We start from the raw sequence: 24,218 nt of genomic DNA, 5'->3' as shown, positions 1-24,218 counted from the left end.
CGGGACTCCCACTTGACGTCATCGCGGCTCGGCCTGTCAGACAGCCAGAGCTTGCGAACCAGGAAGGAAGACCAGGTGAAGATGGAAGCCCTGTTAGCGGTGACATTGCGCCGCTGGAGGGCTTCATTTTAAGGAAAGTTTTACATAATGTGCTAGTATGCGATGTATACCTTGCAGGGGACTTTTCTTTTAACTTACCTTACTACCGCTTTAATGTGAATGGCCACATAGGCTAACATAGAAGTGCATTTAAAGCAGAGCTCCACCCAAAAGACAAAGTTCCGCTTTAAGTCTTTGCCCCCCACTCCCCATTAAGGATTGGCACCTTTGGGGAGCGGGTACCCGAATTTGACAGGTACCCGCTCCCACTTCCGATCGCCTAGGCGATTGGAAGCAGAAGTTGTCCTCCCCCCCTCCCTCCCCATAGTCTTCTGGGACTACGGGGCCATTCACAAAGCACAGCGCTTCTTGGGCATGCTCAGTGGGCACCCGGCTGTGAAGCCGCAAGCTGTTACAGTCGGGTGCCCACACTAAAGATGCCGGCGCCAGGGAGAGCAGACGGCCGGAGAAACCAGCCGTGGTGAGGACACTGCTGGACCAAGGGACAGGTAAGTGACTGTATTTTAAGAGTCAGCAGCTACAGTTTTTGTAGCTGCTGACTTTTATTTTTTTTTTCCAGGTAGAACTCCGCTTTAACCTCCTCGGCAGTCTGATTATTTCCGATTTTTTGTGCTGAAAGCGGTACCATTATTCTGCATGGAAATATGTATTTTTTTTATTGTAAGCTGTAATTTTTAGGAATAACTCACTGAAATCTGTCCGAACAAGAGTCTAGTAAACACTCTGGATATGATAAAACTTGAAACACAAAATCATAAATTATAATTTAATAAATAATCATAAAAAATAATAATATAATAAATTTAATTCAATAATATAATCAAACCAAAAACACTGAAATTTGAAATACAGAGGCAAATTCGCACATCGCTGAGCAAAGTCGCAGAATCGTTTTCAGTGTCTGATGACGAATTTCCCCCACGAATCATTATCACTCAATTCTGCAAGTGGTTCTGATTTACTATCGCTGTTCTCTAGCTGATCTAAAACTGATTTTGATGTAAAGGGACGCTTTTTGGACGCCATGGACTTTTCTAAGTTTCCAGGCAGAAAGAACAGTCAAAATGCAGGCAGGGCGCCGGACAAAGTAGTAGGGACAAAATATATGTGAAATGCATTGAAACAGCAATGTTTTACTATGTAATAGTCATTTTAAAAAAAATGAAATTTTTTAAAAATTTTAAATTTGCCGCCGTTTCCGGCACCCGTACGTCCCGACGTCACAGGGACCGGAACACGGAAGCCAGATGCCGGCATTGGCCGGAGGAGATGGCCGGGGACGCTGCAGGGGACACATCGCGGGGGCGAAGGACAAGGTAAGTGATGCAGGGACTCCCTGAGCAATGCCGCATGGTAAGCCCGAGTGTAGCTCGGGGTTACCGCTTTTTGTACTGACATTTTACCCCGAGCTACACTCGGGAATACCGCCAGGGAGGTTAAAAAGGCATAAAGCAATATATATACCGGTATATACACACTGTACACCTGTAAAAGCAATGTTTTCATGGCTGTGTGCAAGAAGCCCTAACACGTAAGGTTAGGTTCACACCTATGCAGGTTGTGTTTGAGCCGTTTCTGCATTGCGTTTTGCACTTGTGTTTTTCATACTTTTTTTTTTTTTTTCCTGTTGCTAGGCAGATTTAAAATGCAAAAACGCAGCAAAACACAATACATGCTTCTCTGCAGTGTTTCCATTGAAGTCTATAAAACCAAAAACGCACATTTTTGCATTAAAAAAAAGTCCCTGACCCTTTCTAAAAATGCACTGGGTGAAAACGCACAGGTGTGAACATGTCCCATAGAAAATCATGTTAAATGGACAAAATGGTGCAGAAAACGCTTAGGTGTGAACCTAGGGTAAGTTTCTGTCAATGAAGGAGCAAAGTGCAGAGCTGTGAGCGATGTCTATCTCAAGGGAAATGACACTCATTGGCTGGATTGATTTTCCCTCAGGTTTAGCACAGCTTGTGTAGGAGACTGCAAATATAAGTTCACTCCTCTGTTCAACTGTAGCCGGTCAGATCGAGCAAATGACTTAATCATTGCCCTGACACTTAAAGTATATGTGAACCTTTACCAATGCTGCAACCTCCCGCAACAATTTTTACTGACAAAACATGAAAAATTTACTGACGAAGCACTTTTTCTTTTTTACTGACAACCTATTAAAAACTAAGATATTTAACTCTTTTGCCACCAGGTCCGTCGTAGGTACCTGACAGCAGGGGTTTTATACACAATCCGGTGGCTGCAGCCACCGGGATTGTGTCTAAAACGAACAGGAAGACTCTTGCCTGTCAATAGAAAAGCTAGTGAACTGATCACGCTGTGCTCTCAAGCCTAGTGTGGTCAGGCTTTAATAGGAAAGCAGATGAACTGGCAGGAACAGCAGGGATGGCAGACAAAGGAAGCAATAAAAAGAGAGCAGGAGACTTTTTCATACAAGTACATGGGACAGCAGGATCATCTCAGGAATGTGGAATGTTGGGGTAACGTTTTCTTTAAAGCTAAGCTCCAATACACAGATGAAATACATACAGTACATGGGAGCGGTTTGACATGCTGGAGGATTTGTATTGCTCTTCATCCAATCTTGAGTGGACAGGCTGATGACCAGACCTTTTCCCTGCTGCAGTTAAGCAACCGAGTGAGGTCACCTTCCCGCCTTCAGACTGTGACTGACCAGTGACAGAGCAGTAAAAAGGCGCACTGGCCTGTGGGCACTGGTGTCGACAAACCATTCATAATAACACATTTTTTTAAAAAAATCAGTTTTCATAAGCTTGAAAAAGATAAAGAAATAAAATGGATCAAAAATCATTTTAAAGCTTTCTTTAGCAGGCTGTCTAGAGAAATAAACCTGCGTGTGTGCGTTTTAGTGCATTCCCCTGCTGACCTACACTGCCACTAACTACAGCAATATGCAGGCCGCTTTTCACAAACAGTGATGGACATTTTTCAGGCCAGGGTCCCTTTAACCATTAGCCGCCCGGCCTATAGCCGTTTGGCGGCCGCAAAAATGCTCTAGCTTTCCGGGTGTACGCCATTTGGCGTCCTCCCGCACATGCGCAGTGCGCACGGTTGCAGAGCCGCGCGGTTGCAGAGCCGTGCAGCGGCGCGATCTGTCACAGGCCGTGTACCTCGGACACGGCCGATGACAGATCTAAGTACCGGCCCCCTGTTGCCGGTACCATGTGACCTGCTGTGACCAACCACAGCGGGTCACATGACAGTTGTATACAATGGATGGCTTCATTCATGCCATCCATTGTATACTAGTGCCTAGCTGTGAATGGTCACAGCAGGTCACATGCACATGTCATGTGATTAGCTGTGGCCAAATCACAGCTAAGCACAAAAAAAAAAAACCCTGAATGAATCGATTTCATTAAGGTAAATGCTTGCTTATAGCAAAGTAATTCTTTGCTACAAGCAAATTGTGTAAAAAAAAAAGAATCCTGATCACTTCCCTAAAGTAGTACAATGTTACTATGGTAACATTGTACTACTTTGGTCATAGTAAAATATGAAAAAAAAATCTTAAAAAAAAAAAAAATGTAATAAAAAATTAAAAAAAAATATATATATATTTTTTTTTTCATACTGTCACCAGTCAGTGTCCCTGTTCACCGCCATGCCAGTTATATGATGACGCTGTACTGCACTGGTGACAGTGCAAAATAGTGAAAATAATTTTTTTAATTTTTTCATTTTCCGAAAAATTATAACAAAAAAAATACAACTTCAAAAAACTCGCCATTCCTCTTATGAAGTACATTGGACTGTCTACTTTGCAAAAAAGGGTTATTTGGGGAATATCTGTACTGTTCTGACATTTGGGGAATATCTGTACTGTCCTGACATTTGGGGGATATCTGTACTGTTCTGACATTTGGGGGATATCTGTACTGTTCTGACATTTGGGGAATATCTGTACCGTCCTGACATTTGGGGGATATCTGTACTATTCTGACATTTGGGGGATATCTGTACTGTTCTGACATTAGGGGGATATCTGTACTGTCCTGACATTTGGGGGATATCTGTACTGTCCTGACATTTGGGGGATATCTGTACTGTTCTGACATTTGGGGGATATCTGTACTGTTCTGACATTTGGGGGATATCTATACTGTCCTGACATTTGGGGGATATCTGTACTGTCCTGACATTTGGGGGATATCTGTACTGTTCTGACATTTGGGGGATATCTGTACTGTTCTGACATTTGGGGGATATCTGTACTGTTCTGACATTTGGGGGATATCTGTACTGTTCTGACATTTGGGGGATATCTGTACTGTCCTGACATTTGGGGGATATCTGTACTGTTCTGACATTCTTGGACCTCAAGAAATTAGATTGGCTGTCAGTACTTCAGGATTGATCAATATTCAGATCTATACCATAGTTTGTGAACTCTATAACTTTCCTACAGACTAAATAATACATCCTAATTTGGGTTATTTTCACCAAAGACATGTAGCAGAATACATCTCGGCCTAAATTTATGAAGAACAATTATTTATTTGTAAACTTTTATAACAGAAACAAAGAAAAACATGTTTTTTTTTTCAAAATTTTTGGTCTTTTTTTGTTAATTTAGCAAAAAATAAAAACCCCAGCGGTGATTAAATACCACCAAAAGAAAGCTCTAGTTGTGTGAAGAAAATGATAAAATTTTAGTTTGGGTACAATGTTGTATGACCGCGCAATTGTCATTCAAAGTGTGAGAGCGCTGAAACCTGAAAAATGGCCTGAGCAGGAAGGGGGAAAATTGCCCGGTATTGAATTGGTTAAATCCAGTAATGCTGCAGCAAATCTGCCAGCTGCCACAACACTGCCATTATATTAAGCCCCGGTTCACACCCGTGTGACTTGTCGTGCGATTTGACAGTTCCAAATCGCACGACAAGTCGCATCCCATTGCTGGCAATGGAACCGTTCATATCGTCACGACTCATGAAAAAGGTTCCTGCGCTACTTTTTGCCGATTTAGAAACAGAAAAGTCATGGCAGAAAAAGACTGAGTGGTCCATCGAGCCTGCCCGGTTTTTGTTTTTTTTTTGGGGGGGGGTTGTTACCTTTTTTTGTCTATTGTTAGATTTTTTGTCTATTTTTGAGTATTGCAACTTGCATAGAATTCTGTTATTTGAAATCGCAAGCCAATTTAGAAACAAAGAAAAGTAAAGGCAGAAAAAGACTGAGTGGTCCATCAAGTCTGCCCAGTTTTTTATCGTTTCTTTTTTTGGGTGGGTGGGGGGGGGGGTTGTTACCTTTTTTTGTCTATTGTTAGCGTGTCTATTTTTGAGTATTGCAACTTGCATAGATTTCTGTTATTTGAAGTTGCAAGCCAATTTAGAAACAAAGTGACTACAGAAAAAGACTGAGTGGTCCATCAAGTCTGCCCGGTTTTTTTTTGTTTTTCTTTTTTTTGGGTGGTGGGGGGGGGGGGGTTGTTACCTTTGTCTATTTTTAGCTCTTTTGTCTATTTTTGAGTATTGCAAATTGCATAGAATTCTGTTATTTGAAGTCGCAAGCCAATTTAGAAACAAAGTGACCGCAGAAAAAGACTGAGTGGTCCATCAAGTATGCCCAGTTTTTTTTTGTGTTTCTTTTTTTGGGTGGGTGGGGGGCGGGGTGTTACCTTTTTTGTCTATTGTTAGCTTCTTTTGTCAACAGTTTGGTCAGCACTTTACAATATAAAGGGAGACAATACAGTAACAATAGGGTTCAATACAAGAGGGTTGGGAGGGCCTGATCTTGGGAGCTTACAATCTAAAATGCATACATGTTGCATTTTAAACGCAATGCAGTTTAACACATCTTTGCAGTTTGAACAGGACAAATAAAACAACATTGTTTTTTAAGTGTCCATGTGATGACCTGCATTTTACAAGTGTGCTAAAATGCAGATCAGCACAGGACAAGTTAAAATGCACATAAAATGTATGGAAATGTAGATCCTCATAGAAATGCACATCCATTTTCTATGTATTTTACTGCCAATCAGTGTGAATTCAGCCTTAACCCTTTCCTCGCTCCCTCTTATATACACAAAACATGACTCCCGCCCTGGGAAAATATTTCAAATAATCAGGATTGTTTAGATTGAAGCCAGCAGCTATATACAAGAAGACGCATAAACCAAGGATGACAGCATGTTATTGATAACGGCTCAGAGCCGTCCAATCATATTCTTCTTATTAAAGGGAAAGCACCGTGTGTGTGTGTGTATGTGTGTGTGTATATATATATATATATATATATATATATATGTGTGTGTGTATATATATATATGTGTGTGTGTATGTATATATATATATATATGTGTGTGTATGTGTGTGTAGTGTGAATTATTACCATTTCACATAACTTCTCGTTTCTACACAGCGCTCTATGGGCCAGTTCACGCCACAAAAATGCGTTCCGGATACGTTTTTGCTCACGGTTCGCACCACCCTCCGTTCCGGTGCAGTTTTGATACAGTTTGCTGTGTTCCAGTACAGTTCTGCGCAGAAACAAAATGCAGAATGTTCTTTTTTTTTCTGCCTGTGGAAACTGACTGCACTAATGTGAACTAGGGCCATTGGAATACATTGAAAACACTGTGCATGCATTTTTGATGCAGAAATAAAATGCACTGGACTGCATCTGGTGTGAACTAGCCCTTAATAATGCTTTATCATATATACTGATCAGCCATAACTTTAGGTAAAGTAAAAAACATTGATTATCTCATTATAATGGCATCTGAAGGTTGATGGGATATATTAGGAAATAAGTAAACATGCTGTCCCTGAAGTTGATGTTGAAAGCAGAAAAAAAAAAATTGGCATCACAGTTGTGTATGGGGCTGTGCACCTACAGACCGGTCAGGGTGTCCAAACTGGCCCATGTCCACAGCCAAAAGCATCTACACTGGGCATGTGAGCATCAGAACTGGACCACAGAGAAATGGAAGAAGATGGCCTGGTCTCATGACTTATGTGGATGGCCGGAGGCGTGTGTGCGTCACTTACCTGGGGAAGAGATGGCACCACGAAGCAGTATGGGAAGAAGGCAAGGCGGCTGAGGCAGTGTGATGCATTGGGCAATGTTGTGCTAGGAAACCTTGGGTTTCTGACCTAAACATTGTTGGTGACCACGTACTCCCCTTCACGGAAATGTTATTCCCCAATGGCAGTGGCCTCTTTCAGCAGGATAATGTGCCCTGATACACTACAAAAATGGTTTGAAGGCCACAAAAACGAGTTTGAGGTGGTAACTTGGTCTCCAAGTTCTCCAGATCTCAATCGAGCATCTGTGGGAAAAAACATGTCCACTCCATGGAGGCCCCACCCAACAACTTAAAGAACTAAAAGGATCTGCTACTGATGGCTTGGTGTCAGATACCACAGCGTACCTTCAGAGGTCTAGTGGTGTCCACGCCTCGATGGGTAAGGTCCATTTTGGTGGCAAAAGGGGGACCTACTCAATATTAGGTGGGTGGTCATAAAGGTATGGCTGATTGGTGTATATTGTATAGAAAAACCTGCACACTGCCAGGAGTAAAATAACTACCCTATAAAGCAAAATATGGAAAATAAATGTGTGTGTATTAAAAGTTTTTTGCATTTTGATTGGTGTATATACCTTAGTAGATCCTCCTTCTGACAGACTTTATCAAACTATGGACAACTCCCACCAGTTTCATTAAATGAACTGGCAACAGCAGCAAAGATGGCACCACATCGCATTCACTTTACATCACCAAGAAACCAGAAACATCTCCAGGTCTTATGAATGGAGCTGTGGGTAACAAGGAAGAATCAGAAGCAGGCTTCGTCTGCAGTGGAAGGCTGGTGTGTAGAAAGGACCCCTTCTTTATGCAGGCTGTGGAGATGTGGAGGGTAAACTATGGCAATGGTGGGGGTAAAGCTTACACAAGATACCAACATTGCACTCCAAAAATAAAAAGCCAGGGGTCATATAGCCATAGCAGATCATGTGATGCTATCGCACCCTGAATTAATATTCTGATTCATAAGAGCACTTCCACAAAAGGCTACTGGAGTCTGAGAACAAGCATCAAAGGCAGGGGTGTCAAAACTATGGCCCTCCAGGTGTTTAGGAACTGCAAGTCCCATGAGGCCTTGCAAGACTCTGACATCCACAGGCAAGACACCCAGAGGCAGAGGCATAATGGGACTTGTAGTACTTCAACAGCTGGAGGGCCATAGTTTGGACACCCCTGATCAAAGGGCTGCTGATTGCTGTTGGGGCTCAGGCAGTACAGAAATTGCCTTTGATGTGGAGAGGTAATGGCACCTTCATGCAACTGCCATGGGACCTCATTACTCATAGTTATGGCCCAACAGTGATCCCGTTTCAAAAGAGATCTTCCCTTGTCCCTGAGGAGCTACTCATACTCCCTAGTATGGTCTAGTCCAGCAATGGGCAAACTACGGCCCGGCGGACCTTTTAATCCGGCCCGCGGAGCGTGATACTGTCAGGATGTGTGTAGGCGAGGCAGCGTGACGAATGTGAGGGGAGCTAGGCTCCCCTCACAGTCCGCCCTGAAGACCGGAACGGCGCGGGAACACGGCGCGGGAACACGGCGAGAGGAACGCGCGGAGCAAAGGTAAGTAAATTGACACAAGGGGGACTTGGGGACTTAATATGGGGGATGAATTACTATAGGGGAGATGAATTACTATATGGGGGGTGAATTACTATATGGGGGATGAATTACTATATGGGGGATGAATTACTATGGGGGATGAATTACTATATGGGGGATTAATTACTATATGGGAGATGAATTACTATGCTTACTATGGGGGAATATTACTATACTTACTATGGATGACACATACACATCATTCATCTACTCTTGGTCCGGCCCCCGGGTCCAATATATGAACCCATTGCGGCCCTCAAGTCAAAAAGTTTGCCCACCCCTGGTCTAGTCATACCTTTCTTCCGCTGGAATTAAAAGAAATAGCCCAGTGTAAACGTCATACTGGTCAAGTGTGAACTTACACAGGGTGAAGAACTCTCTCTTTCTGCCCTGTGTGACATTTCTTGAGCATGATTAGCTGCTGAGAGTGCAAAAATCTGGTGCAATTCTGCAAAGAAACCAGCTTCCAGGTTTTATTGTCCAAGCTTAATTGAACAAGCTGAAGTTAAAAGCTGATTGGCTACCGTGCACACCTGCACCAGGTTCTGAGTGCTCCAGAGTAAATCTCCCCCATGGCAAAAAGTGGGCACAAACCTTTAGGACCACTTTTGTGGGATTGCGGCCGCCACCCTCCCCTCTCAAATGGGCTTGTTCGTAGTTGTAAATGGTGGGTTTGTCACGTGTGGGAAAATTTGGTGTTGGCCCCTTGAAATTTTGTTAAGCAGAATTCCTGGGATGCAATCGGGGCTCAATGAAGTTTCTGGAACATTTGGAGACAGGATATAAGGGGCACCTGGATCGATTGGATCAGTGGCCAGCCTGCAAGCAGAATAGCTCCCCTCCCCCCCCCCACCTTTTTGTCGCACGCACTTTGTGTGCTGCTGTCACCCTGGAGTCAGGAGGGACGTTTTCAGAGTGCAGATGTTTTATATGATGGCTCGAGTTCCAATAACTGGGCCAGAAGAGGGTGTTTTATTATATTTTGCATGTTGAATCTCATCAATGGTTATTGTAGTATGTACATGGTTTATTTTGTGTAACACCAATAAAGTGACGCGGCCATTTCTCGGCACGATCTGCCTAATGGCAGGGGAGGACTGACCATTTGTAAACTCAGGCCTGGGGTGAGTAGGGGGCCCCATGAGATGCCCCTGGTACCTTTTTCATAGGCTTTTTTGTTTGGACAAGGACACAGGGGCCCCATGATCCCCTATTGCCCGGGGGCCCCATGAGTTGTCAGTCCGCCCCTGCCGAATGGTTTCTTTCTTTAATGCAGTGTTTCTCAACTCCAGTCCTCATGGACCCCCAACAGGTCATGTTTTCAGGATTTCCCTCAGATGAAACAGCTGTGGTAATTACTAAGGCAGTGAAACTGATCAAATCACCTGTGCAAAATAATGGAAATCCTGAAAACATGACCTGTTGGGGGTCCATGAGGACTGGAATTGAGAAACACTGCTTTAATGGGTCATATTTGGGGAATGTTCTGGTCATGAAAGGGGGGGTGCAGTCTGCAATCCCATTGTCTTCTATGACAATAGGCTTGCACTGATAGCAAGGAACAGTGAAGCACAACCTCCATAAAGAACTTCAAAGCAGCATCTGTAATAATGGTTGCACCCAGGAGCATATAGAATAAATCAAAAACACTTATTGACACACAGCGAGAACATTTTACACCAAACCCATTTACATAATTAAATGAATCATTAGCACCAGTGTCAAAGATGGAACCATCCAGCACAAATCTTAGGTTTTATCTTTTATGTATCTGTGTCTCTCTATATGTAGTGTGTTTGTATATATATATATATATAAAAAATCTCCTTTGAATACATCTGATCATACATGTACAAGTCAATTATTTACACAAAGCAAAGATTGCCATTTTCTTGAATTCCCTATACACACAATAACAAGTCCTGTATAAAGGATCAGAGCCGCTTTATACCCAGTGAGGCGTCTTTTACCAAGAAGCATTGCTGGTACGCTTTCAGTGAAATAACTAAAAATAGATCCATGTGACCCTTCCCCTGCCAGTTTCATACATAGCTCTCCTGTCCCAGGAATCAACTTACTCTGGAAAACCGATGTGTCTGGAAGGTTCATGAAGCACCGTCCATATTTAAAGGTCTCAGCGATGGTGTCCCTCTCTCTCCTCTCCACCACCAGGCCGTACCTCAAAAGAAGAGCGTCTTACAATGACTTGGACTATGTTCTGTCCCTTTAAGAGGAGACAAGTTCACTTACAGAGTCAAACAAAGTCACTTCCGTGTCTCTCTCCTCCTCTTGCTAACAAGGTTGAGGAAATAGCGAGGCTCTTGAGGACAGAACCTTCTAGGACAAAAGTGAGCCGAGGACTTGGCAGCCCGGCGTACGGTGCGTTCAGCGCGATAACACATTTATTGCAATAAGAACAGCAGAAAGTCCCGGGACTCCCAGACAATCTCTATACAACAAGTCAGGGCAAAGCTCCCCCACCGGGAGAGCTATGAAAACCTGACAGAGGGTCTAATTCTTCCCCACAACATCCAAAACTAAAAAAAAGAAAGAAACAGGTTTAGCTGGGGTTCCGCTTTAATAGCTAAAATATTACAAGGCTAGTTGTAGCATTTTCTGGAGTTATGGGAACAGCAGCAAAAAAAAACACAATTCAGCAAATCTAAGAACACAAAGCTTTTCATGCATTTGCCAGATAGGCCTGTAGCAGACAAGGAACCCGGTCTGATAATTTGCATGGTTTATGCCCATGTCTGGCAACACACTAGCCATTACATACAATGCAGATTTAACAAACAACCCTTGTCCCCCTCTATGTGAGTCCACAACCACAAGTGCCATTGTGATGTATGGGAGGATAAGGCATACAAGCATGGACACAATCTTTGTATTAGCAGTCTGCTGGTCATTTATATGAGCAGTCGCCGCTGGTCTCCTTGTATGCGCAGTCGCCGCTGGTCTCCTTGTATTAGCAGCCTCTGCTGGTCTCCTTGTATGCGCAGTCGCCACTGGTCTCCTTGGATGAGCAGTCTCCGCTGTTCTCCTTGGATTAGCAGTCTCTGCTGGTCTCTATAAGAGTAGTCTCCTCTGGTCTCTATAAGAACAGTCTCTGCTGGTCTCCTTACTTCAACAGCCTCTGCTGGTCTCCTTGCTTCAACAGCCTCTGCTGGTCTCCTTGCTTCAGCAGCCTCTGCTGGTCTCCTTGCTTCAGCAGCCTCTGCTGGTCTCCTTGCTTCAGCAGCCTCTGCTGGTCTCCTTGCTTCAGCAGCCTCTGCTGGTCTCCTTGCTTCAGCAGCCTCTGCTGGTCTCCTTGCTTCAGCAGCCTCTGCTGGTCTCCTTGCTTGACCAGTCTGTGCTGGTCTCCTTGCTTGAGCAAGTGCCATTGTGGTGTATGGGAGGACAAGGCATGAAAGCATGGCCACAATCTTTGTATCAGTCTTTGCTGGTCCTTTATATGATCAATCTCCTCTGGTCTCCTTGTTTGAGCAGTCTCTGCTGGTCTCCTTGTTTGAGCAATGCAATTGTGGTGTATGGGAGGATTAGGCATGCAAGCATGGACACAATCTTTGTATGAGCAGTCTCCTCCTGGTCTCTTTGTTGGAGCAGTCTCCTGCTGGTCTCTTTGTTGGAGCAGTCTCCTGCTGGTCTCTTTGTTGGAGCAGTCTCTGCTGGTCTCTTTGTTGGAGCAGTCTCTGCTGGTCTCTATATGAGCAGCCTCTGCTGGTCTCTTTGAGCAATGCAGTTGTGTATGGGAGGATAAGGAATGCAAGCATGGACACAATCTTTATATGAGCAGTCTCTGCTGGTCCTTTATATGAGCAGTCTCCGCTGGTCTCTTTGTTTTGAGCAGTCTCTGCTGGTCTCTATATGAGCAGTCTCTTTCTATGAGCAGTCTCTGATGGTCTCTATCTATGAGCAGTCTCTTTGTATGAGCAGTCTCCGCTGGTCTCCTTGTATGAGCAGTCTCCTCTGGTCTCTGTATGAGCAGTCTCCTCTGGTCTCTGTATGAGCAGTCTCTGCTGGTCTCCTTGTATGAGCAGTCTCCTCTGGTCTCTGTATGAGCAGTCTCTGCTGGACTCTGTATGAGCAGTCTCTGCTGGTCTCTATATGAGCAGTCTCCTCTGGTCTCTATATGAGCAGTCTCCTCTGGTCTCTTTGTTTGAGCAGTCTCTTTGTATGAGCAGTCTCTGCTGGTCTCTATATGAGCAGTCTCTGCTGGTCTCTTTGTATGAGCAGTCTCTGCTGGCCTCTTTGTATGAGCAGTCTCTGCTGGCCTCTATATGAGCAGTCTCTGCTGGTCTCTTTGTATGAGCGGTCTCTTTGTATGAGCGGTCTCTTTGTATGAGCGGTCTCTTTGTATGAGCGGTCTCTTTGTATGAGCGGTCTCTGCTGGCCTCTTTGTATGAGCAGTCTCTGCTGGCCTCTTTGTATGAGCAGTCTCTGCTGGCCTCTTTGTATGAGCAGTCTCTGCTGGCCTCTATATGAGCAGTCTCTGCTGGCCTCTTTGTATGAGCAGTCTCTGCTGGCCTCTTTGTATGAGCAGTCCCTGCTGGCCTCTTTGTATGAGCAGTCTCTGCTGGCCTCTTTGTATGAGCAGTCTCTGCTGGCCTCTATATGAGCAGTCTCTGCTGGCCTCTATATGAGCAGTCTCTGCTGGTCTCTATATGAGCAGTCTCTGCTGGCCTCTATATGAGCAGTCTCTGCTGGCCTCTATATGAGCAGTCTCTGCTGGTCTCTGTATGAGCAGTCTCTGCTGGCCTCTGTATGAGCAGTCTCTGCTGGCCTCTGTATGAGCAGTCTCTGCTGGCCTCTTTGTATGAGCAGTCTCTGCTGGCCTCTTTGTATGAGCAGTCTCTGCTGGCCTCTTTGTATGAGCAGTCTCTGCTGGCCTCTTTGTATGAGCAGTCTCTGCTGGCCTCTATATGAGCAGTCTCTGCTGGCCTCTATATGAGCAGTCTCTGCTGGTCTCTATATGAGCAGTCTCTGCTGGTCTTTGTATGAGCGGTCTCTTTGTATGAGCAGTCTCTGCTGGCCTCTTTGTATGAGCAGTCTCTGCTGGCCTCTTTGTATGAGCAGTCTCTGCTGGTCTCTTTGTATTAGCAGTCTCTGCTGGTCTCTTTGTATTAGCAGTCTCTGCTGGTCTCTTTGTATTAGCAGTCTCTGCTGGTCTCTTTGTATTAGCAGTCTCTGCTGGTCTCTTTGTATTAGCAGTCTCTGCTGGTCTCTATATGAGCAGTCTCTGCTGGTCTCTTTGTATGACCGGTCTCTTTGTATGAGCAGTCTCTGCTGGCCTCTTTGTATTAGCAGTCTCTGCTGGCCTCTATATGAGCAGTCTCTGCTGGTCTCTATATGAGCAGTCTCTGCTGGTCTCTGTATGAGCAGTCTCTGCTGGTCTCTGTATGAGCAGTCTCTGCTGGCCTCTTTGTATGAGCAGTCTCTGCTGGCCTCTTTGTATGAGCAGTCTCTGCTGGCCTCTTTGTATGAGCAGTCTCTGCTGGCCTCTTTGTATGAGCAGTCTCTTTGTATGAGCAGTCTCTGCTGGTCTCTATATGAGCAGTCTCTGCTGGTCTCTTTATGAGCAGTCTCTGCTGGTCTCTTTGTATTAGCAGTCTCTGCTGGCCTCTTTGTATGAGCAGTCTCTGCTGGCCTCTTTGTATGAGCAGTCTCTGCTGGCCTCTTTGTATGAGCAGTCTCTGCTGGCCTCTTTGTATGAGCAGTCTCTGCTGGCCTCTTTGTATGAGCAGTCTCTGCTGGCCTCTTTGTATGAGCAGTCTCTGCTGGCCTCTTTGTATGAGCAGTCTCTGCTGGTCTCTATATGAGCAGTCTCTGCTGGTCTCTATATGAGCAGTCTCTGCTGGTCTCTATATGAGCAGTCTCTGCTGGTCTCTTTGTATGAGCAGTCTCCGCTGGTCTCTTTGTATGAGCAGTCTCCGCTGGTCTCTTTGTATGAGCAGTCTCTGCTGGTCTCTTTGTATGAGCAGTCTCTGCTGGTCTCTTTGTATGAGCAGTCTCTGCTGGTCTCTTTGTATGAGCAGTCTCTGCTGGTCTCTATATGAGCAGTCTCTGCTGGTCTCTTTGTATGAGCGGTCTCTTTGTATGAGCGGTCTCTTTGTATGAGCAGTCTCTGCTGGTCTCTATATGAGCGGTCTCTGCTGGTCTCTTTGTATGAGCGGTCTCTTTGTATGAGCGGTCTCTTTGTATGAGCAGTCTCTTTGTATGAGCAGTCTCTGCTGGCCTCTTTGTATTAGCAGTCTCTGCTGGTCTCTATATGAGCAGTCTCTGCTGGTCTCTTTGTATGAGCGGTCTCTTTGTATGATCAGTCTCTGCTGGTCTCTTTGTATGAGCAGTCTCTGCTGGCCTCTTTGTATGAGCAGTCTCTGCTGGTCTCTTTGTATGAGCAGTCTCTGCTGGCCACTTTGTATGAGCAGTCTCTGCTGGCCTCTATATGAGCAGTCTCTGCTGGCCTCTATATGAGTAGTCTCTGCTGGCCTCTATATGAGTAGTCTCTGCTGGTCTCTTTGTATGAGCGGTCTCTGCTGGTCTCTATATGAGTAGTCTCTGCTGGTCTCTATATGAGCAGTCTCTGCTGGTCTCTATATGAGCAGTCTCTGCTGGTCTCTATATGAGCAGTCTCTGCTGGTCTCTATATGAGCAGTCTCTGCTGGTCTCTTTGTATGAGCGGCCTCTTTGTATGAGCAGTCTCTGCTGGTCTCTATATGAGCAGTCTCTGCTGGTCTCTATATGAGCAGTCTCTGCTGGTCTCTATATGAGCAGTCTCTGCTGGTCTCTATATGAGCAGTCTCTGCTGGTCTCTTTGTATGAGCGGTCTCTTTGTATGAGCAGTCTCTGCTGGTCTCTTTGTATGAGTGGTCTCTTTGTATGAGTGGTCTCTTTGTATGAGTGGTCTCTTTGTATGAGTGGTCTCTTTGTATGAGTGGTCTCTTTGTATGAGCAGTCTCTGCTGGCCTCTTTGTATGAGCAGTCTCTGCTGGCCTCTTTGTATGAGCAGTCTCTGCTGGTCTCTTTGTATGAGCAGTCTCTGCTGGTCTCTATATGAGCAGTCTCTGCTGGTCTCTATATGAGCAGTCTCTGCTGGTCTCTTTGTATGAGCAGTCTCTGCTGGCCTCTTTGTATGAGCAGTCTCTGCTGGCCTCTTTGTATGAGCAGTCTCTGCTGGTCTCTATATGAGCAGTCTCTTCTGGTCTCTATATGAGCAGTCTCTGCTGGTCTCTTTGTATGAGCGGTCTCTTTGTATGAGCAGTCTCTGCTGGTCTCTATATGAGCAGTCTCTGCTGGTCTCTATATGAGCAGTCTCTGCTGGTCTCTTTGTATGAGCGGTCTCTTTGTATGAGCAGTCTCTGCTGGTCTCTTTGTATGAGCGGTCTCTTTGTATGAGCAGTCTCTGCTGGCCTCTTTGTATGAGCAGTCTCTGCTGGCCTCTTTGTATGAGCAGTCTCTGCTGGTCTCTTTGTATGAGCAGTCTCTGCTGGTCTCTTTGTATGAGCAGTCTCTGCTGGCCTCTTTGTATGAGCAGTCTCTGCTGGCCTCTTTGTATGAGCAGTCTCTGCTGGCCTCTTTGTATGAGCAGTCTCTGCTGGCCTCTTTGTATGAGCAGTCTCTGCTGGCCTCTTTGTATGAGCAGTCTCTGCTGGTCTCTATATGAGCAGTCTCTGCTGGTCTCTATATGAGCAGTCTCTGCTGGTCTCTATATGAGCAGTCTCTGCTGGTCTCTATATGAGCAGTCTCTGCTGGTCTCTATATGAGCAGTCTCTGCTGGTCTCTTTGTATGAGCGGCCTCTTTGTATTAGCAGTCTCTGCTGGTCTCTATATGAGCAGTCTCTGCTGGTCTCTATATGAGCAGTCTCTGCTGGTCTCTATATGAGCAGTCTCTGCTGGTCTCTATATGAGCAGTCTCTGCTGGTCTCTTTGTATGAGCAGTCTCTGCTGGTCTCTTTGTATGAGCAGTCTCTGCTGGCCTCTTTGTATGAGCAGTCTCTGCTGGCCTCTTTGTATGAGCAGTCTCTGCTGGCCTCTTTGTATGAGCAGTCTCTGCTGGCCTCTTTGTATGAGCAGTCTCTGCTGGCCTCTTTGTATGAGCAGTCTCTGCTGGTCTCTATAAGAGCGGTCTCTGCTGGTCTCTATAAGAGCGGTCTCTGCTGGTCTCTATATGAGCGGTCTCTGCTGGTCTCTATATGAGTAGTCTCTGCTGGTCTCTATATGAGCAGTCTCTGCTGGTCTCTATATGAGCAGTCTCTGCTGGTCACTATATGAGCAGTCTCTGCTGGTCTCTATATGAGTAGTCTCTGCTGGTCTCTATATGAGCAGTCTCTGCTGGTCTCTATATGAGCAGTCTCTGCTGGTCTCTATATGAGCAGTCTCTGCTGGTCTCTTTGTATGAGCGGCCTCTTTGTATGAGCAGTCTCTGCTGGTCTCTATATGAGCAGTCTCTGCTGGTCTCTTTGTATGAGCGGTCTCTTTGTATGAGCAGTCTCTGCTGGTCTCTTTGTATGAGTGGTCTCTTTGTATGAGCAGTCTCTGCTGGTCTCTTTGTATGAGCAGTCTCTGCTGGCCTCTTTGTATGAGCAGTCTCTGCTGGCCTTTGTATGAGCAGTCTCTGCTGGCCTTTGTATGAGCAGTCTCTGCTGGCCTCTTTGTATGAGCAGTCTCTGCTGGTCTCTATATGAGCAGTCTCTGCTGGTCTCTTTGTATGAGCAGTCTTTACTGGTCTCTATATGAGCAGTCTTTACTGGTCTCTATATGAGCAGTCTCTGCTGGTCTCTATATGAGCAGTCTCTTCTGGTCTCTATATGAGCAGTCTCTGCTGGTCTCTTTGTATGAGCGGTCTCTTTGTATGAGCGGTCTCTTTGTATGAGCAGTCTCTGCTGGCCTCTTTGTATGAGCAGTCTCTGCTGGCCTCTTTGTATGAGCAGTCTCTGCTGGCCTCTTTGTATGAGCAGTCTCTTTGTATGAGCAGTCTCTGCTGGCCTCTTTGTATGAGCAGTCTCTTTGTATGAGCAGTCTCTGCTGGCCTCTTTGTATGAGCAGTCTCTTTGTTTGAGCAGTCTCTGCTGGCCTCTTTGTATGAGCAGTCTCTTTGTATGAGCAGTCTCTGCTGGCCTCTTTGTATGAGCAGTCTCTTTGTATGAGCAGTCTCTGCTGGCCTCTTTGTATGAGCAGTCTCTTTGTATGAGCAGTCTCTGCTGGCCTCTTTGTATGAGCAGTCTCTTTGTATGAGCAGTCTCTTTGTATGAGCAGTCTCTTTGTATGAGCAGTCTCTTTGTATGAGCAGTCTCCGCTGGCCTCTTTGTATGAGCAGTCTCCGCTGGCCTCTTTGTATGAGCAGTCTCCGCTGGCCTCTTTGTATGAGCAGTCTCCGCTGGCCTCTTTGTATGAGCAGTCTCCGCTGGCCTCTTTGTATGAGCAGTCTCCGCTGGCCTCTATATGAGCAGTCTCCGCTGGCCTCTATATGAGCAGTCTCCGCTGGCCTCTATATGAGCAGTCTCCGCTGGCCTCTATATGAGCAGTCTCCGCTGGTCTCTTTGTATGAGCGGTCTCTTTGTATGAGCAGTCTCTGCTGGTCTCTATATGAGCAGTCTCTGCTGGTCTCTATATGAGCAGTCTCTGCTGGTCTCTATATGAGCAGTCTCTGCTGGTCTCTTTGTATGAGCAGTCTCTGCTGGTCTCTTTGTATGAGCAGTCTCTGCTGGTCTCTTTGTATGAGCAGTCTCTGCTGGTCTCTTTGTATGAGCAGTCTCTGCTGGTCTCTATAAGAGCAGTCTCTGCTGGTCTCTATAAGAGCAGTCTCTGCTGGTCTCTATAAGAGCAGTCTCTGCTGGTCTCTTTGTATGAGCAGTCTCTGCTGGTCTCTTTGTATGAGCAGTCTCTGCTGGTCTCTTTGTATGAGCAGTCTCTGCTGGTCTCTTTGTATGAGCAGTCTCTGCTGGTCTCTTTGTATGAGCAGTCTCTGCTGGTCTCTTTGTATGAGCAGTCTCTGCTGGTCTCTTTGTATGAGCAGTCTCTGCTGGTCTCTATAAGAGCGGTCTCTGCTGGTCTCTATAAGAGCGGTCTCTGCTGGTCTCTATAAGAGCGGTCTCTGCTGGTCTCTATAAGAGCGGTCTCTGCTGGTCTCTATAAGAGCGGTCTCTGCTGGTCTCTATATGAGCGGTCTCTGCTGGTCTCTATATGAGCGGTCTCTGCTGGTCTCTATATGAGCGGTCTCTGCTGGTCTCTATATGAGCGGTCTCTGCTGGTCTCTATATGAGCGGTCTCTGCTGGTCTCTATATGAGCGGTCTCTGCTGGTCTCTATATGAGCGGTCTCTGCTGGTCTCTATATGAGCGGTCTCTGCTGGTCTCTTTGTATGAGCGGTCTCTGCTGGTCTCTATAAGAGCGGTCTCTGCTGGTCTCTATAAGAGCGGTCTCTGCTGGTCTCTATAAGAGCGGTCTCTGCTGGTCTCTATATGAGCGGTCTCTGCTGGTCTCTATATGAGCGGTCTCTGCTGGTCTCTATATGAGCGGTCTCTGCTGGTCTCTATATGAGCGGTCTCTGCTGGTCTCTATATGAGCGGTCTCTGCTGGTCTCTTTGTATGAGTGGTCTCTGCTGGTCTCTATATGAGCAGTCTCTGCTGGCCTCTATATGAGCAGTCTCTGCTGGCCTCTATATGAGCAGTCTCTGCTGGCCTCTATTTGAGCAGTCTCTGCTGGTCTCTATATGAGCAGTCTCTGCTGGTCTCTATATGAGCAGTCTCTGCTGGTCTCTATATGAGCAGTCTCTGCTGGTCTCTTTGTATGAGCGGTCTCTTTGTATGAGCAGTCTCTGCTGGTCTCTTTGTATGAGCAGTCTCTGCTGGTCTCTTTGTATGAGCAGTCTCTGCTGGTCTCTTTGTATGAGCAGTCTCTGCTGGCCTCTTTGTATGAGCAGTCTCTGCTGGCCTCTTTGTATGAGCAGTCTCTGCTGGTCTCTTTGTATGAGCAGTCTCTGCTGGCCTCTTTGTATGAGCAGTCTTTACTGGTCTCTATATGAGCAGTCTCTTCTGGTCTCTATATGAGCAGTCTCTGCTGGTCTCTTTGTATGAGCGGTCTCTTTGTATGAGCGGTCTCTTTGTATGAGCAGTCTCTGCTGGTCTCTATATGAGCAGTCTCTGTTGGTCTCTATATGAGCAGTCTCTGCTGGTCTCTTTGTATGAGCGGTCTCTTTGTATGAGCAGTCTCTGCTGGTCTCTTTGTATGAGTGGTCTCTTTGTATGAGCAGTCTCTGCTGGCCTCTTTGTATGAGCAGTCTCTGCTGGTCTCTTTGTATGAGCAGTCTCTGCTGGCCTCTTTGTATGAGCAGTCTCTGCTGGCCTCTTTGTATGAGCAGTCTCTGCTGGCCTCTTTGTATGAGCAGTCTCTGCTGGTCTCTATATAAGCAGTCTCTGCTGGTCTCTATATGAGCAGTCTCTGCTGGTCTCTATATGAGCAGTCTCTGCTGGTCTCTATATGAGCAGTCTCTGCTGGTCTCTTTGTATGAGCGGCCTCTTTGTATTAGCAGTCTCTGCTGGTCTCTATATGAGCAGTCTCTGCTGGTCTCTATATGAGCAGTCTCTGCTGGTCTCTATATGAGCAGTCTCTGCTGGTCTCTATATGAGCAGTCTCTGCTGGTCTCTATATGAGCAGTCTCTGCTGGTCTCTATATGAGCAGTCTCTGCTGGTCTCTTTGTATGAGCGGTCTCTTTGTATGAGCAGTCTCTGCTGGCCTCTTTGTATGAGCAGTCTCTGCTGGTCTCTATATGAGCAGTCTCTGCTGGTCTCTATATGAGCAGTCTCTGCTGGTCTCTATATGAGCAGTCTCTGCTGGTCTCTATATGAGCAGTCTCTGCTGGTCTCTATATGAGCAGTCTCTGCTGGTCTCTTTGTATGAGCAGTCTCTGCTGGTCTCTTTGTATTAGCAGTCTCTGCTGGTCTCTTTGTATTAGCAGTCTCTGCTGGTCTCTATATGAGCAGTCTCTGCTGGTCTCTATATGAGCAGTCTCTGCTGGTCTCTATATGAGCAGTCTCTGCTGGTCTCTTTGTATGAGCGGCCTCTTTGTATTAGCAGTCTCTGCTGGCCTCTTTGTATTAGCAGTCTCTGCTGGTCTCTATATGAGCAGTCTCTGCTGGTCTCTATATGAGCAGTCTCTGCTGGTCTCTTTGTATGAGCGGTCTCTTTGTATGAGCAGTCTCTGCTGGCCTCTTTGTATTAGCAGTCTCTGCTGGCCTCTATATGAGCAGTCTCTGCTGGTCTTTGTATGAGCAGTCTCTGCTGGCCTCTTTGTATGAGCAGTCTCTGCTGGCCTCTTTGTATGAGCAGTCTCTGCTGGCCTCTTTGTATGAGCAGTCTCTGCTGGCCTCTTTGTATGAGCAGTCTCTGCTGGCCTCTTTGTATGAGCAGTCTCTGCTGGCCTCTTTGTATGAGCAGTCTCTTTGTATGAGCAGTCTCTGCTGGCCTCTTTGTATGAGCAGTCTCTTTGTATGAGCAGTCTCTGCTGGCCTCTTTGTATGAGCAGTCTCTTTGTATGAGCAGTCTCTGCTGGCCTCTTTGTATGAGCAGTCTCTTTGTATGAGCAGTCTCTGCTGGCCTCTTTGTATGAGCAGTCTCCGCTGGCCTCTTTGTATGAGCAGTCTCCGCTGGCCTCTATATGAGCAGTCTCCGCTGGCCTCTATATGAGCAGTCTCCGCTGGCCTCTATATGAGCAGTCTCCGCTGGTCTCTTTGTATGAGCGGTCTCTTTGTATGAGCAGTCTCTGCTGGTCTCTATATGAGCAGTCTCTGCTGGTCTCTATATGAGCAGTCTCTGCTGGTCTCTATATGAGCAGTCTCTGCTGGTCTCTATATGAGCAGTCTCTTCTGGTCTCTATATGAGCAGTCTCTGCTGGTCTCTTTGTATGAGCAGTCTCTGCTGGTCTCTATATGAGCAGTCTCTTCTGGTCTCTATATGAGCAGTCTCTGCTGGTCTTTGTATGAGCAGTCTCTGCTGGTCTTTGTATGAGCAGTCTCTGCTGGTCTCTTTATATGAGCAGTCTCTGCTGGTCTCTTTGTATGAGCAGTCTCTGCTGGTCTCTATAAGAGCAGTCTCTGCTGGTCTCTATAAGAGCAGTCTCTGCTGGTCTCTATATGAGCAGTCTCTGCTGGTCTCTATATGAGCAGTCTCTGCTGGTCTCTATATGAGCAGTCTCTGCTGGTCTCTATATGAGCAGTCTCTGCTGGTCTCTTTGTATGAGCGGTCTCTTTGTATTAGCAGTCTCCGCTGGTCTCTATATGAGCAGTCTCTGCTGGTCTCTATATGAGCAGTCTCTGCTGGTCTCTATATGAGCAGTCTCTGCTGGTCTCTATATGAGCAGTCTCTGCTGCTCTCTTTGTTTTGAGCAGTCTCTTTGTATGAGCAGGCTCCTCTGGTCTCTATATGAGCAGTCACACTGTGCACTGTGTGCTCACTTTTTTTATTGCAGCTGGTGTTTAGGTTCATGGATTCTAAAAAAAAAAAAAAGTGCACCTGCATTGCAACATGCTTCAGCACATACACACCTTACAACCTAAAGGAAAGACATTGCAGACCAATCCTTTTCTTTGATCTGATAATTCAATGGTGGCATCACATCTCGGTGATCACACTGAATAACGATTGTAACATCTGGGGCCACTGTCCAGTACTGAAGGCTAAACTGAGTCAGAATGCCATCAGGGGCAATCCCTTTTGTTTTATTTATTTATTTATTTTTTAATCACCCTGCATACATCTGAGTGTTCAGACTCCAGACAGTAGATAGCAGTGGCAGTTCAAAAGACATTTTCTATATGAAGGAAGATCACTGGCAATTGGAAAAGAAGTATGCGGCCAAGGAAAAATGTTCACTTGAAGACCAAGCCTTCTTCTGACACTTTTACATGTAAAAATCAGTATTTGCTAGAAAATCACTTAGAACCCCCAAAACATTATATATTTGAAAGCAGAGGCCCTAGATAATAAAATGGTGGGTGCTGCAATTTATTCTGCCAGTGGATTATCAAACGCAAAAAAAAAAATCCAAGACACTTTTTTGAATCCACAAAAACACAATATATTACCCAATTGTTTGGTAAATATAAAAGATGTTACGCCAAGTAAATAGATACCAAACATGTCACACTGTAAAATTGCGCACGCCTGTGCAATGGCAAAAAACTTAAATTTTATTATCCATAGGCAATGCTTTAAAAGCCTTTACCACTTTTAACTTTACACAGGAGGTCTGGTGCTAGAATTACTGCCCTGGATCTGACGTTCTTGGTGATACCTCATGGGACGATTGCTGTTTGCGAGTGAGCACAGTGGGATGGGGGTGCTTTTAACTTTTGTAATTTTTTTTTTTTTACACTGTCACATTAATTTCTTTGTTTTTGTTATCACAGGGAATATAAATATCCCCTGTAATAGCAATAGGCAGTGACAGGTACTCTTTACTAAGAGATCTGGGGTTTATTAGACCCCAGATCTCTTCTCTGTCCTTTACAGCATCTGATCACGCCACGATCGGTGTGATCAGATGCTTTCCCTATTTAAGAATGGCGCTGTTTAAACCGGATATGAATGCTCATCGCTTCCGCTTTCTGAGATGATTGGAGCCTTTCCAGTTTCAGATCAGTACTTTGGCCAACCGGTGGAACCGATGGCTGGACGCTGGGGTCTCCTGGTGGAATGAGAGAGCCGTGGAAGGCGCTGCTTGTAAAAGCAATCCAGTGGCTAATTAGTCGCTAGGATTGTTATTACAAAAAAGCCAAACTCCGCCTGAAAAATACAATATCAGGATGCAGCTACAGGCATCATCCAGGTATAACCACTTGAAGTCCAGCAACTACCAGTATGTTGCCGAAGTTGGGAAAGCTGTGTTTTTGTTGAATTTTGGGTGTCCCTGTTGGAAACTTTTTTTTTTCCACTTCTTCTGACACCCTGTATGCAAAGGTGTTATAGAGTGTCACCCAGACAGGAAATAAGAGCCAATTTTTTTTCTTTTAATGGCAGCAAAAGTCGAAAATAGGCTCTAACTGCCACTTCCTCCAAAACCAACCAAGCGTGGTTTACGTGCATTTGGGATCTAATATCATGGATGACTTGGTTTTTCTGGAATGAGGGTTTCACACCTGGAATGTTCCCCTTCCTGGTTACCTTTTGGGTGGGGTCTGTTTGCATAAATTCCCGACCAGTCTTGTGCTAGTTTTCAGACAATACAATGTGACACTGACAGAGCGGGAGAGAGCAAACCACAGACAGTGAACGGACATGTCTGACACAGCCAAGCTCCCCAATGGTGCGCACTGCCAGTACAAAAGTGACGGATCAAGACGACTGAAAGGTTAATGAGTCATCCAGCTTCTCTGTGCTCAAAGGGAACCTGTCACCAAATCAGAAGTGTTTAAATCCAAAATCTAATCTGCTTTTACT

The 24,218-nt window shown here is 45.7% G+C and overlaps 1 protein-coding gene across 1 annotated transcript in view; it reads right to left on the bottom strand.

Annotated features, from left to right (window-relative positions):
* LOC149439394 (DNA (cytosine-5)-methyltransferase 3A-like) overlaps positions 1 to 24,218 on the bottom strand; it is a 449,390-nt gene that overhangs the window by 381,150 nt on the left and 44,022 nt on the right. The gene's annotated exons all lie outside the window — the stretch shown is intronic.

Source organism: Staurois parvus, unplaced genomic scaffold, assembly GCF_062004578.1.
Source record: "Staurois parvus isolate SC_StPar_1 unplaced genomic scaffold, SC_StPar_1.0 ptg001130l, whole genome shotgun sequence".
Taxonomy (NCBI): domain Eukaryota; kingdom Metazoa; phylum Chordata; class Amphibia; order Anura; family Ranidae; genus Staurois; species Staurois parvus.
Note: the sequence above shows the minus strand (reverse complement) of the source record. Positions and strands in the feature narration are given on the sequence as shown.